The 16,761-nt window shown below is 34.2% G+C and overlaps 1 long non-coding RNA gene across 1 annotated transcript in view; it reads right to left on the minus strand.

The window, feature by feature from the left end:
- The window catches only part of LOC136850704 (uncharacterized), a 1,048,955-nt gene that overhangs the window by 663,944 nt on the left and 368,250 nt on the right, over nt 1–16,761 (minus strand). Inside the window, exon 4 of the long non-coding RNA XR_010856694.1 lies at nt 9,775–9,827. This is a non-coding gene — a long non-coding RNA (uncharacterized lncRNA). The remainder of the gene's footprint in view (nt 1–9,774; nt 9,828–16,761) is intronic.

Consider the following 16,761-nt stretch of genomic DNA (forward strand, 5'->3'; position numbering starts at 1 on the left):
TATTTTGATTTATCATGTCATAATTTATTTCTTCATATGTATGTTGCTGTATTGCCTCATATGTAGAATCTATGAGTTTCTCTGCATCCATACTCTTATCCTGTTCTTTGTTTTCATTACACTTTTCTCTCTCTTCAGTCTTATTTTCTTCTTTTCTATTTTCCTTTTCTTCCTCTTCTTCCTGTTCTTCATCTTCTTCATCCTCCACAATCTGTACATTAAGTCTTGATTTAATGACCTTGTCTATCCATACTACACATGTTGAGCAAAATATTTTTGTGTCCTTATTTTTATTTTGCACTACTTCAGCACATGAAGGATGCGTAGGTACGTGGCAAGTATAGCATTTCCTAATCAGGTTTTGTGGATTTACAATGCTATACCACACTCTAGAGGAGAAGGGGCACAGGGCAGGAAGGTAGGTCCCACCCCTCCCTTTCAGTCCTTAGCTTCTTTTCCTCTCTCTCTCTCTCTCTCTCTTGTTCTTTCTTCCTTTCTCTGCCTCTTTCTCTCTCTCCTTCTCTCGGTGAGAGGTAGGAAGAGGAAGGGGCATAGGGCAGGAGAGAGAGAGAGAGAGATGGGGGGATCATATCAACGTCAAACAATTACGTCATCACAAAATCACAATTAAACATGAAATGTTCGACAAAATAATCTTCATTCCCCGGGGGTACAACCATTCAATATATGTGAATCAGATATTCTCCCCACCCCAACCCCCAACCCCTCTCTCTCTCTCTCTCTCTCTCTCTCTCTCTCAACTCGTAAACTGATATTTGTGAGATTCATATTTATTTAAGGCTTCTCAGATATTATACGCATAGCTGCCCACGTGGCGTTGATAAGGCGCACCTTTTTTTCCGAAAAAAAAAAAAACACCGAGAATTAGTAAAAAGCTTAATAAGGCGCACATTTTTTTTCGAAACAAAGAAAAATAGCACGGAGATATAGTGAAAAAAAAATTTGTGCAAAATTTCACTGAGTTTTGATGTCAATTTTCATCTCCCCAAACTAGTTTTCTTCGCTTAGGTGAAAAGGAACGAGGCAATGATGAATGTTTCACTCGGAATAAACAAACATTTTGATAATAAAGGAGAATATCTCTTCCCTTTTTGCCACCTATAAAGTATGCAAAATGGAAATGTTAAGGTTTGGCCCTCAGGACGATAAGCAACGTCCTTTTCGTTGGATAATAGCCATTGGTCAATCCAGCCTAGGGCCATCCTCCTGCTCCACTGGCCCCTGGCAAGTACAATGAATGATGATGCCTTGGTCAGATGGTAAGTCTAAATTACTGCTCTGAAACAGTCTCCATAGAGAAAAGTAACAGTGGGTTTTGCGTGAAAACCATTAATGAACAGTGTCGCTCTTATTACTATGCAAGACTTTATTGTGCTAACCTTCCGTTTCGGAGCATCAGTGTCCTGACAGTTGGTCCCTGGGGGCCCTAAAATGCTACTAACAATTTTAAGCAGTTACTTTGGTGATAGGAAGATTTGCGTATTGAAAACATCTAAACATATATGTATGTTTGTATGTATATGTATATGTACTGTACATGTACATGTATATAAATATATATATATATATATATATATATATATATATATATGTGTGTGTGTGTGTGTGTGTGTTTACATATATACATATATGAATTAAAATATACAGTACACATATATACACACACACACACACACACACACACACACACACACATATATATATATATATATATATATATATATATATATATATATATATATATATATATATATATATATATATATATATATATATATATAATGCATAAAAGTATGTAGACAACGAAATCAATAAGCCTGGAAATCCTTCGTTTCCCCTTCAGATCATTTCCTCTAACAAGTCACCTTCCTCCTCAGTAAAAGCAACAAAGCCCATATAAACCAAATCGCTGTTTTTATGCAACAGCGATTGTTAGATCCGGCACCCTTTTCTCTGGTTCTATTTTGAAATTTACATCTACTCCCAGCGCTCAGCTCTGTCAGCTGACGAGAAATTAAATTTCCAGGCTTTAAGACAGCTTCCCTAAAGAAGGGTCTAAGATAAGGCCTATAGGAAGTTTGGGCAATCTCATGCATTCATTCTACAGTAGTCTACACTTTCTCGAGTTACGAAAATATTCCTCGACAACTGCGATTGAAGAGTGCATGATTTATTCTTATTTTTACAGAAAAATCAGCATTTTAAAAAAATTTAGCCTTAATCATGAAAGTACTGGATATTTGCTTGCATACATCCACTTTGCATTGATACATTGCATCTTACCGACGTACCGCCTGAAAAATACAAATTTTTCTTTTAAATCTTTAAATATTTATATATCTCTTCAGTAATTCGCTGTGATCGTTGTAAACTTAAGTGTGCAATACATAAGTAATAAATTCGTTGATTTGTAAGTGTTCACTTTAATGCGTTAAAAAGGTTGAATTCTTAAGGTATTGTTATTCACCAATTATGCTAAACTCCAACGCACTTTTTTTTATCTATATTCGCCACTTTTCATTCGTTTATATATATGTACTGTATACATACATACATACATATATGAACACACATATGATATATATATATATATATATATATATATATATATATATATATATATATATATATATATATATATATATATGTATGTATATATATATATATATATATATATATATATATATATATATATATATATATATATATATATACTGACAGTATACTGTGGATTAAAATTTTCCAAATGTTGACGCGCTTACCCAATAGTTTATAGAGAGTATCTTAAATTCGATACTATTATTAGTTTTACTAAGAAAGTAGCACTAAATAATTTCTACTGGTGTACTTCGAAGTTAATCTCTGGTCAATCTTTTACGTTAGAGTTTTCTACAAAGGCCTCTTCCACAACAAATATGTCATGTTACGAAATAATCTACTCTTAATTCATTTAGTTTGTCACACTTTTATTTTAATAACTTTTTCATACTGTACGCAACGAGTCATAACATATTTGCAAACAGTCATAATATATTTCAAAATATATTATTACTCTCTGAATACAGTACGATATCTTTAGCAAACTCCTGCAGCAAACTGAAACTTATAACAGGTGAAGCAGTGGTAAAATCTTTAACCAATAAAATTACAATAGTTGCCGTAGTTTGCCACTACTAAGAGAGATAGTCTTGAAATACTGCAATATGGAAACTGTATCTATAGGCAATAAACCCTTTCTGTCTCTTGTCCATACCAAAATTGTTCAAACGTCGCAAAAGACTAAAACTTTTCGGATTAACTGACACAGTAACTTCGTTTTCAAACTAAGGCACTTTCTCTCCATGATGTATAGACCTCTACTTTATTCTAACTTTGGTGGTAGCAGCTGTTGAATAAAGTTACTGAACTATTTCAACGGGGCTAATTTTCTCATCGAAAGCATATCTCATTTACAAGTATACCTTGAGTCTTAAGGTTTTCGAGCTACACATTTTTTCTCTCTCTCGTTAGGATTGCATTTCAATACGAAGTCTCAGGAAATGTTGGTGTCGTTGGTAAACGAGGAAGTAAAAAAAAAAGCAAAAACGCGCCGAAGTTTCTTCCGCGCAATCGAGTTTTCTGTACAACGTACAATGCTGTATAAAACTATACTACGACCAGTAGCGGCAGCGCTTCAGTTGCTCCCCAGATGCGGTAGAGTTAGGGTAGGTAAGAAGCCTCCGGAAAGCGCTGCCACACGCACGATCACGACTAACTTTAAACTTAAATCAAATAAAAACTATTGAGTCTAGAGGGTTGCAATTTGGTATGCCTGATAAGTGGAGTGTGGATGATCACCATACCAAATTTCAGACCTCTAGCCTCAGCAGTTTTTAAGATCTGAGGGTGGACAGACAAAGACGGCACAATAGTTTTCTTTTACAGAATACTAAAATGAAGGATCGAAATGAATGATAGCGTGGCAGATTCGACAGAAGTACTACAATTATTATACGAGTAAAGGTCAAGTATATGTATTATCTGTAACGTCCACTGCTGTTTCAAATGGCGTGATGTTTACACATCAAGTGGAAAAACACAAAAATAAAGGTCGAAATGAATAATAGCATGACAGGCTCGACAGAAAATACTACAAATATCATAAGAGAAAAAGTCAAGTAAAGTTCTACATAATCTCTAACGCCCACTGCCGTTTTATAGGGCAAGATGTTTACACATCAAGTAAACAGTGATGACAAAAATTGTCTTCTCTTCTTGTTTAGGCGAAATTCTTGAATAATTCAGCATATTAGAAAGATAACGAAAATTGGCCCTAAATACAACTTCTTCATCGAGAATGAATTTTCCATCACTTATTTAGTTAACATAATATTCTCCCCAACACAATCTAAAGCAAATGTCCTCTCTTCTTTGTTAATACCAGTTATATTTTTTAATCGTCAATCATCAGCAAAACCCAGGAATCAAATACGCGCTTAAAGGTGTCAGCGACAGAATCACAGTACTGTCTTGTTGATGTGCATTCTGAGGAGACCAGACTGCAAGTACCTGACTTGTGCAGTCATGAATAAAGATTCACACTCAACGTACACTAAATTAAAATATCTTTTATCTAAAAAATAAAAAAGATAATTTTCTTGTTTACCATTGCCCAACATATTCTTTGTAGCTCAGTTCATCATTCAGAAATGTCCTTACGTTTCGTCAAATATTTATGCATACATACATAAGCACGCGCAAGTAATATTACACACGCACACACATATATTTATATATACTGTATATATATATAATACATATGTTTGTGTATGTATATGGATATGTATATATATATATATATATATATATATATAAACACATATTATCGATATACTATTTATATATATATATATTAGCCCCAAAACACACAACATGAAAGACCAACATGACGTCAGACATCAGCAGACAATAGACAAGCACATCAAAACTACTCTAATAGTGAGATATATTTTTTATTATTTTACTTTCGGCTTATATCAGTCATAATTACAATATAAACATCCAAAAATTTCCTTCGGCTAATAGCTTTTACAGAATCATCCAGCCCTAGTAACATTCCCATGCCTTGAAATATATGTTCCGGTTAGTCGTCTAAGGTCGTCAGTTTGTTGACAACACGTTAAGCACGTCGGGTAAAATCACGCATTAGAGCAACGTGTTTTCCGATAGCAGCCCTAAAATGCCTCGTTAGAGCAACACGTTGATCTAACCCAAATGCAGTAAACAATATGACACCATCTGTTTGAGTAAGTTTTGGGAAAGGTGTTAACATTCCGCTTCTCAACAAGCTCTTTGGGATGACGTTGCTGGAATCACACCCTTTTTTAACGCTGGTTGCTACCAATACAGTCATGTAACTACTAGGTGTACCTAATTTATGTTCAAGGTTAAAAGATGTGCAACGAGTTTTCAACGGAGCTGTCTACTCGTATTTGAATGTCCCTCCATCTTTAGTCTTCGGTACAATTTGGGTTCAACAGCTTGGTAAGAGAGTGGGGTGCCAATCACATCTTAAGGGCCATGTATGTGTTTGTGTGTGTGTGTGTGAATGTGTGCGTGTGTATACATACATAAATGTATGTATATGTATGTATATACTGTATATATATACATATATACATACTGTATACATATGCATCATTATTATGATGTGTGTGAATGTGTGTGTATACATACATAAATATATGTATATGTATGTATATACTGTATATATACATACATACTGTATATATATGCAATTGGTATCATTATTATGATTTGTGGTATCAACATTTTAGCCTACACACAGTAATTCCAATAATTGCATTTCCATCACAAGTATTGCAGTAACGTTGTTCAAGTTCCCAAGGTCTCTCTTCACTCTTTGGTATTTAACATTACAACGCAATTTCATAATTAGAAGACTGTTTCGCGTAATGACAGTTCACAGCAAATCTACCATTTTTTCTGTGTAGGTCACAATGTAATATACTAAATGTAACGGGACGTATTTTTTTTTCACTATTTTTGCTGAATGTTCATAACAAAACACGTTACAATCCATTGCATTAATAAAAGTGTCGCAAAATCACAGGCGTTTGTTGTGGCCTCTGATATTTTTGCAGCTTTTCGCGCTTGTTTCAAAGAGAGGAAAAAATTATTTGCTCAAATGTATCGATATTCCTGTGACAGAAAGTTATACCGGAACATATTTAATAGAACTCCAAGTAGTGCCAATGTTTTCAATGGCAATAATCATTTTGTAAGTTGTTCACACAAGCCTTCTCTCTATGAAAGGGATGAATCCAAAAGGTGAAAATCTTAAGTTTCTCAACCGATACTTTTTTTAGGATGAGGTTGTTTGTCTCACGGTCATCTCCCCGTTGGGAGCAACCCACTAACGCCGACTAACTTCCAGGTGTGGAAGTCAATGTTTATGTCATGAATGACTTTTTAGAGAATATACTCAGTACTTGTTCCCGATTTGAATCCAGGTTCCCTGGCTAGTGTAGTGAGTGTCTTAACCATTTGATCAAAAGTGTATATATATGTATAGCCTATATATATATATATATATATATATATATATATATATATATATATATATATATATATATATATATATATATATATATATATATATATATATATATATGATATATAAGTGTGTGTGCGCGCGCGCGCCAGAGGCCGTAATTGATCATTTACAAAACAGTTCGTGATTTATCCTCACATACAGCCTGAATGCCCTTACATGCCTTTTGTATATTTTCCATGAAAAAAAAAAATTATAATCTTAAGAACATTATCTCTACTACTAACTCCGATAACCTGCTGCATCGCTAGTCTTTATTTTAAGCATTATGTTAACTTACTTTTAAATTATCCCTACAACAATAAAACATTTAAAATAATTTTTTCACTGATTTCCACGTGCAGAAGCGCCCAAAGCCTTCTGAAATTTTGCTTGTACTCTATTTTGTCCACGCAAAATAAATGTGAAGTTCTCTCAGCCTTGACTGTATTCGCTTTAGTTTATTTTTCTCTTGTACATATCCGTCACACATTATTTCATTGAGAACTACATTAATTAATTACTCATTATAAGATATATCTTAGATGGCCTTTAATGGGAAACAAATTCACGTGCCCTTTTCCCCTAACAGAAATACTTCCGATTAAACAAGGCCTATCCAAGACCTTTTGGAAGGGAGCACTGGTCATTGTATTCTAAAATTTAGGCGTGAATGGAAGTTACCGTTCTACCCGTGGTCAAAAGAATTTGAAGCTGGTTTTCATTATAATTTGACAGTGGTTTTCATTATAACTTGACAGTGGTTTTTACTGGAACGACGGGTCCAAATTGGATAATCCCGAAAATGACAAGTTTATAATGCTCAAGTTTTATTGCTTCAAGTCTTACCATACCCTCATTTCATCCAGATTTGGCAACTTTGCTTTGTTACACAATCATCCTTAAAGATGTGGATGATTTAAATAAAAAGTGTATAATATGCATGAGCTTTATTGCCTCCAATCTAATCATACCCTCATTCATTCAGATATAGACTCTTCGTTGGATGAGTCGGTAGAGCTGCGGACTGTCACTCGATGGGCCAGAGTTCAATTCCCCGGCCGGCTGATGAAGAGTTAGAGGAATTTATTTCTGGTGATAGAAATTCATTTCTCGCTATAATGTGGTTCGGATTCCACAATAAGCTGTAGGTCCCGTTGCTAAGTAACCAATTGGTTCTTAGCCACGTAAAATAAGTCTAATCCTTCGGGCCAGCCCTAGGAGAGCTGTTAATCAGCTCAGTGGTCTAGTAAAACTAAGGTATACTTTTTTTTTTTCATTCAGATATGGCAAGTTTACCTTTTTAAAAAATCAGACTTAAAGACGTGTTTAAAACATGTGACATGTATGAATGCGCAGATGGTATTGAGGGCCAAAACGCAGGCAATGGTGACCAAAAAAGGGTATTTAAATTGGGCTAACGTTATTTTTTGTTTATTATGGTGGGGTTGGAGGGTAAGTGTTATGAGTTGTTTGCTGTTATCTTACAACTTTCATTTGTAAGTTATGAAATGTTAGTCGTTATCTGGAATTAATTCAACACTTAATTCTATGCATCTAAAGAGACACACGTTATAAAAAACCGACAGGTACGTGCCATTTTCGGCCGACTCTGTTAACTATTAATAAATAACATTAACAAAACATATAATCATTTTATCAAGTTAAACGTAAAGGAAATGTTTTAACTTGACTGTTTTAAGCAACCCATTTCAAATAACGATCTCTTTTCGTTGGGAGGACTACTTTCGCTTCGTTCAGAATACAGGCAATTGTGTCGTACTGATTTTTAGCACTTTAATTGGAATTTAGAAAACACTTCGTCGCTTAAAGTCTTAATTTTTTTTTTCTAAAAACGATTCCCTCAGTTGGAAAAACGAAATGAGCTCATTATATTCTATACACGTAACGTCATTTTCAAACATGCGTGAAAACATTTTCTTCGCTTTACGTTAATTATAATGGAACGTAAAATCTGAGAAATACACAAAACATCAAGGAAGTAAAATATACAGATATAAATTCACCCTATACGGCGCAAGGTAAAAGCCACGAAAACAATTTTTTTCAGAGAGATAAAAGGATGATAATACATTGCATACACTGCTTGCAAAGTTACTAAACACATCGTATTAACTAGTAATTTCATGCCATACACAAAGAGTTTGTGCTCAATTCACTCATACAGAATGTGCTGTTGTAATCTAATTTTTTAACATATAATTGGAAGACTGGATTAAATTCCAGGCGGGGGCAGATGCATGTACACACACGCATATATAATATATAATTATATATGCTGTATGTATATATATATATATATATATATATATATATATATATATAATTATATATATATATATATATATATATATATATATACACACATATATATATAATTATACATACATATATATATAGATATACATATATATATATATATATATATATATATATATATATATATATATATATATAAATATATATATATATATATATATATATATATAATATATATATATATATATATATATATATATATATATATATATATATATATATAATATTTGTGTGCGCATGAAAAAAAGCGAGAGATTTGGGGACGAACACGGTATATGAATATTTACAAAAATACTTTTCTTTCCAATCCCGCTGCGCGTAATTTCCACTATTGCTAGCAAAGGCTTTTCCATTTTTGTTTGAAGATAACAATCTCTTTCCCCTGTGATAAAAGGACACTTCTGTCTTTGCACTGCGGGTTTTCGTAAATACATTCTTTTTTTTCTTATTATACTGGTTCCGTGTTTTGATAGTGTGTTACTCCCTAGTTACGCTTTCCTTCACTCTCTTTCCTTATTCAGTTCTGTTTTTTCAAATTTCACTTTATTTGATACTTTCCTATAACGAAGTTACCAATACATATTCATATGGAACAAACTCACAGAGACCACTGATTTCAAATTCAACCTTTCAAAGAATGTGGTGTTCATTTAAATGAAGTAACAGAAGGTAACAGGAAATACAGAGGAGATCAGTTATTGGAAAAGAAAAATTAAATGAACAAATTAAATATAAAAACCTATGTAAATTATCAAAATGCATACTCTTTTTTTATGCACAAATGATAAGGTAAAGAAAACATAAAGGACAATTTTACTCACCAACATGTGAAAGCAGCTTATTACCCCAGGCTTCCGGACACCAACCCATCCACCTGGAAAAAAAATCAATTTTACAAGGCTAAATCTTTAAGCATCACAAAGAATCTTCGGAAGTCTGAAGCAATGTATTCTAGATAAATGTACTGTATGTAGTTGGAAATTTGTAGTCTATTATAAATCATTTAATGAATAAAAACTTAAAAGAAAAAAGAAAAAAGCAATGCATTCTAGATAAATGTATGTAGTTGGAAATTTGTAGTCTATTGTAAATCATTTAATGAATAAAAACTTAAAGAAAAAAGCAGTGTATTCTAGATAAATGTATGTAGTTGGAGATTTGTTGTATTCTATTGTAAATCATTTAATGAACAAAAACTTAAAGAAAAAAGAAAAAAGCAATGTATTCCAGATAAATGTATGTAGCTGGAGACTTGTTGTAGTCTAGATCATTCAATGAATAAAAACTTTAAGAAAAAAAGAAAAAACAATGTATTCTAGATTAATGTATGTAGTTGGAGACTTGTTATAGTCTATTGTAAATCATTTAATGAATAAAAACTTGATAAAAAGAAAAAAGCAGTGTATTCTAGATAAATGTATGTAGTTGGAGATTTGTTGTATTCTATTGTAAATCATTTAATGAACAAAAACTTAAAGAATAAAAGAAAAAAGCAATGTATTCCAGATAAATGTATGTAGCTGGAGACTTGCTGTAGTCTATTGTAAATCATTCAGTGAATAAAAACTTCAAGAAAAAAAGAAAAAAACAAAGTATTCTAGATAAATGTATGTAGTTGGAGACTTGTTGTGCTCTACTGTAAATCATTTCATGAATAAAAACTTAAAAAGAAAAAAAAAAAAGTAATTTTGACAATAACCTCCTTCCTTCCTTTCCTCCTTCCTCCGCCTTCCGTTAATCCACCCCGCCCTGTTCCTGGGGCCTCGAGTCGTCTTACCCCAGGTGTGTCCTTCCGTGAAACTACTTGTAACAACGCGTGATAATTATCACGAGAGTCGTAAGTAGAGTGGGCCAGCTATCAAGGCCGGTGTTTCCCCTCCCCAGCCGGCCAGTCAGAGGCCTCGGATGCCCATAAGGAATGAGACGGCGCCGCTGCAACAACACCGTTATTATACTCGGTGATGAGTATTGATGAGCATCGTCTTCCCGGGTTATAATAATGTTGCTGCAGGCAATTTCATCCGCTGGGAAGCGGGGAGGAAGAAGAAGTAATGCTTTCATTACAGATGTCTCCGTAGATTTATTTTATTGGTACTTTATCTGCGCCAGGACACACTGAGCGCGCTTTTACGAAGGATATTTTTGTGGCTTTTTACATGTACGTCCATTTATTCACATGTCTCAAAACAGTATAACAGATAAACAAATACACAAACAAACAAACACACACACATATACATATATACATATATATATATATATATATATATATATATATATATATATATATATATATATATATATGTATATATATATATATATATATATATATATATATATATATATATATATATATATATATATATATATATATACTGTACATGAGCGAGAAGGTTACTGATGGTCCAGTGGTTACGGTGTTGGCCTCGTCAGTGAGAGGTCACGAGTTCGATTCCTGAACGACCTAGAATACTTCACACGTGTTTTGTGAAAATACTGTTGTGCCTCTATTCGACGTAAGCAGCGAAAGATCTACAAGTGGGTTAGCCGACTTTGGTGATTCATATTGGCTTTCTGAGAAATGGATTACTGCTGCCATTTTCAGTCACCGCCTTAATGGAAAAAGACTTTCTGAATGTTTGTGTAGATATATATATATATATATATATATATATATATATATATATATATATATATATATATAGTGTGTGTGTGTGTGTGTGTGTGTGGTTGTAAGTTTTGACATGCTTATAAATGGACGTACATGTAAAAAGCCACAAAAATATCCTTCGTAAAAGCGCGCTCAGTGTATCCTGGCGCAGATAAAGTACCAATAAAATAAATCTACGGAGACATCTGTAATGAAAGCATTACTTCTTCCCTCCCCGCTTCCCAGCGGATGAAACTGCCTGCAGCAACATTATTATAACCCGGGAAGACGATGCTCATCAATACTCATCACCGAGTATAATAACGGTGTTGTTGCAGCGGCGCCGTCTCATTCCTTATGGGCATCCGAGGCCTCTGACTGGCCGGCTTGGGTTGGGAGGAGGAGGAGGAGGAGGAGGAGGAGCACCAGCCTTGATAGCTGGCCCACTCTACTTACAACTCTCTTGATAATTATCACGCTTTGTTATAAGTAGTTTCACGGATGGACACACCTGGGGCATAAGACTCGAGGCCCCAGGAACGGGGCGAGGGGGATTGACGGAAGCTGGAGGAGGGAGGAAAGGGAGGAGGATATTGTCAAAATTATTTTTTTCCTTTATATATATACATACATATAAATATATACATATCAATCAATCAATCAACCATTTCCTGTGGTACCCACAGGGATGCATAGGGCCTCGGTAAACTCACGCCACCATCTTCTGTCATGGGGTAACTACTCAAGATTTCCCCAACACTCATCTCCTGTTCCCGCCTAATTGTCCTCAACCACGTCTCGTTTGTCCTACCTCTCAGTTCCTCGTTGGATGAGTCGGTAGAGTTGCCGGCTAGCACTCTGCTAGGCCCGAGTTCGAGTCTCCGGCCAGCCAATGAAGAATTAGAGGAATTTATTTCTGGTGGTAGAAATTCATTTCTCGCTATAATGTGGTTCGGATTCCACAATAAGCTGTAGGTCCCGCTACTAGGTAACCAATTGGTTCTTAACCACGTAAAATAAGTCTAATCCTTCCGACCAGCCCTCTCTAGGAGAGCTGTTAATCAGCTCAGTGGTCTTGTTAAACTAAGATATACTTAACTCTGGCCTACCTCTACCTCTTCTCGTACTCTTCCGTCTTCTGTGCACATGGCCTAGCCACTTCCAGCGTGAGAACCTAGCATACTCATCGACCGGCTGCATCCCCGTTACTTCTCTAATCCTATTCCTCAAATTAATTCCTGATATTCTTCTGAGCGCCTTATTTTCAAATCCCAAGAATTTATTACCAAGCCCATAAATCAAAATACTCCTAACCACTACCTTAAAAATTTTGATTTTTGTATGCACAGAAAAATTGCTATTATTCCATATATTATTAAGCATTCCCATTGCCTGATGAGCCTATTTTTAATATTTACATAAATTCTATGCTCAGAAAACCATCCTTATCTAAATAAGTACCTAAATATTTAAACTTATCCACTTTCTTTACAACCATTCCTTCAATTAGACAATCCTGTACATTTTCAACATTCACATTCATGATTTCAGTTTTTCCACTTTTATAACCAAAACAACCTTTCGAACTTCACTCACTAGACAATCCAACACTGCATCTTTTCCGGTTCCTCGTAGATCAAAACTATATCATCAGAATAATCTAAGCCAAGAAGTTTTCCATTTTCTCTCCAGAGTATACCTGCATCCGTTTCTCTTTTAACCCTTCTCATAACGTAATCTACGACCAACACAAACAACAGAGGAGACAGAATGCCACCCTGAATCACACCAGACTTAAATTCAAATGGATCACTCAAACAACCGTCAACCATCACTTTACAAGATGTGTCCTCATGCATGAAACACTCACTAACTTTTCCGGTATTTCATAATGCCTCATGATTCTTCTCATAGTCCGTCTCGAAATACTATCAGAGGCCTTTTCAAAATCAACACAACAAAGACTTAATGGAGTTTTCAATTCATTAGCTTGCTGCATTAAATGCCTAACTAAGAGGATCTGATCACTGATCTAAAACCGGCCTGTTCATCCCTCAGAGTACTATCAACCACTGGCTCCAACCTATTCAACAATACTCTACTGAAAATTTTCAAGACTACAGGTGATAAAGTGATTCCCCTCCAATTACCACACCCACTCGGATCTCCTTTCTTTGGAACTTTAATGATCACACCATTCTTCCAAAATGATGGTATTATCCCTGTCACCCATATCTCATTGAATAATATCTTCAAGACAAAGATTAATCTACACACACACACACACACACACACACACACACACACACACACACACACACATATATATATATATATATATATATATATATATATATATATATATATATATATATATATATATTGCTTTGCCGTCACAAGGATCACGTAACTAAATTTCCTGCAAGACCCGGAAGGAAATAATAAAAGGCATCATTACAAAGAGTTTCACGTAATCAATATATACTTCTTTTGTGTACATTGCAAACTTAACGACTGCTGAGTGATATCAAAAAGTAAAAGTAAGTATATAACCAATATAAAATAAAAGGAATAAGCACCAGTCAAACAGCACAGTTAAACAAGCAGATAATCCACAGCCAAGGAAATTGCACTTACTTGAAAAGTGGTTCAAAAACATGAAAAAGGTTAATATACAATAATGAACTATAGAACGATATCCAAATATCCAGTTTGTATTAACCCTTGTTAATACCAAAAATAAAATCTGACTGTAGATTTGTGACAACTGATTTTACAATATTTCTTTTAAAAGTATCTTTACAAAAGAGTACCTCTACAATTTTTCCGATCAAGAGAATGATTACAATAAGCTATATGTAGAAAGAGAACGTTAGACACATTCCCAACAAGAACGCAATAAATGTAATGGGAATTTTACCACTTTGAACGATATAAATATTTCTTATTACATTCTCCGCACAGATTCGACAGTTGATGAATTCTCCAAAACAACTTGAACTTTACACTGTCGGCAGAGAAAAATCTGTCACTGAATGGTAAAATTAATAAATTATCATGAGTAAAAGTTTGCATGCTGTTAACTGTTTAAAATACTTTTTATTGTCATTATCATATTTTTTAAAGAAATCATCTAAAACATCTGGGCAGCAAACTTGAAGCGCTCTTGAAAACATTTCCTGTTCTTTATCTCCCATTTTGCACTTTTTTATCCGGAAAGATAATAACACCTGTGAGGAAATGGAACCCACTTTTCTCAACACCTAATCATTTACTTTCTAATCTACATTTTCTGACACAATTTACTCTCATGACTAAAGTTTTAATCGCTCTTAAGAAATTGCCATCAAAAGCATCCTTAGCACCTCCATCAATTACATCAAAATAAAAGTTTGATGCACATGCATTCTTCCTTGATTAAACGCCGATAGTGTTTCCCTTATTAGGCCTACTACCTGTCTTCCTGCCCCAATCAATCTGCATTACAATATATACACACTTTAATTTTAAATAATGTCATGCTCCTCCCCAAAATCCTGAGGAGTCACCTTTACAATTTTTATTCTAATGGTAAGAACACCGCAAATGAGTAGGGGTTGTCGATCATTTACACAGTCAAAATCCCCAGCCTTTTATTAAGAGTAACGAACTCGTTTTCTTGTCAACAAATTACCAACTGAACTAATCTCCCAAAGATTAATACTCTCCAAATTAATCGTGATCTGGTCAACCGTTCGTATGATACTTTGCTAACACATCCTCTCTCTCTCTCTCTCTCTCTCTCTCTCTCTCTCTCTCTCTCTCTCTCTCTCTCTCTCTCTCTCAAACACACACACACACACACTACCACCGAAAATATAAGTAGTACAATGTGACAGAACAGTTATCACGGCAAATGTGTGACCAAAGCATTCTGAGTCAATGCGTTCACACAAAAACAAAGAGAAAATGGACTGATGAAAATTCAAGAGTTTGGTGAAATTAGTATCTAATTTGAAAGTCTTAACAGGAAGATGTACAGTTAAATAAACAATATGTTGTCCTGAAAAAGTGACACATTCGTTAGTACGAAATATTTCCAAATCGAGGGAGAAAGATGAATTGGGCCAAAAAAAAAAATGCTGAACGTACTGTATGCCACTAATAGCGTCTCTTTGAGGTTTATGAATTTTGAAATATGAGTTTCATAACATATTTTACGTTTTATAACATGACTGTATCCCATGAATGATGGATAGAGACAGAAAATCCTGATTTGTATACTTTGAAACAAACCCCGTTTTAAGAATTATGTGCAAAAGCATCATTTAGGAAAATCAGCGAAGTCGAATATGATGACAAAATATCAGAATATCTCTCTTCAATGACAATAAAAGCCATCAGCTATTATTACAATATGAGTACACAATTACGAATGTTCTCGCCGCCATAAATAAAAATTCTATTCAACTATCACAGTAAAATTCGTTTGTTCAGGAAAGTTTCAGTAAATCATAGTAAATATTGTCATTTAGGTAACTACTAGGAGAATAACCTCTCTCTCTCTCTCTCTAAGTGAAAATTGAACAGAACCACTTTCGAACTCTCCATAATCAGAGCAGCATAACGACAATTCTTTTAATTAATTTGGTGGCACCTCATCTGATAGTGATATAACGCAAAATTTCCGACATATTTGTCTGAATATGAAAAGCACAGCTGGACCAGTACTGTGCAAAGTGTCATAATTAAATGCTAAATAGCAGATTCACGTCAAACTGGAAAAAATGCGATACAAATGTAAGGGAGTTTATATGGAAAGCTTTGAACATATTATTCACTGATTCTAAAAAAATCTGTGTCATGCTCATTATAAAAAAAATCAGAAATTGTAAAGTTTTAATATTCTAATCAATAATAACTTCAGGCTTGGCGATACAAACCATAATCAGGCATTCTACCCTAATTTTTGCAAACTCTTGTATAACTGCATAATACAATAGCCAACATTTAAAGCTATGGATTTAATTTCAAAAACTTGACACAGCCTCGTAATTACCTTCAATCTTGTGTGTTATGTTATGCTGTTGTCAAGTCCCAACTATATGTGGATATTAACGGATATTATTAATACTACAATATTGAAACACTAGATGCCACCGGCTGAAGGAAATATAAC

Source organism: Macrobrachium rosenbergii, chromosome 22, assembly GCF_040412425.1.
Source record: "Macrobrachium rosenbergii isolate ZJJX-2024 chromosome 22, ASM4041242v1, whole genome shotgun sequence".
Lineage (NCBI taxonomy): Eukaryota > Metazoa > Arthropoda > Malacostraca > Decapoda > Palaemonidae > Macrobrachium > Macrobrachium rosenbergii.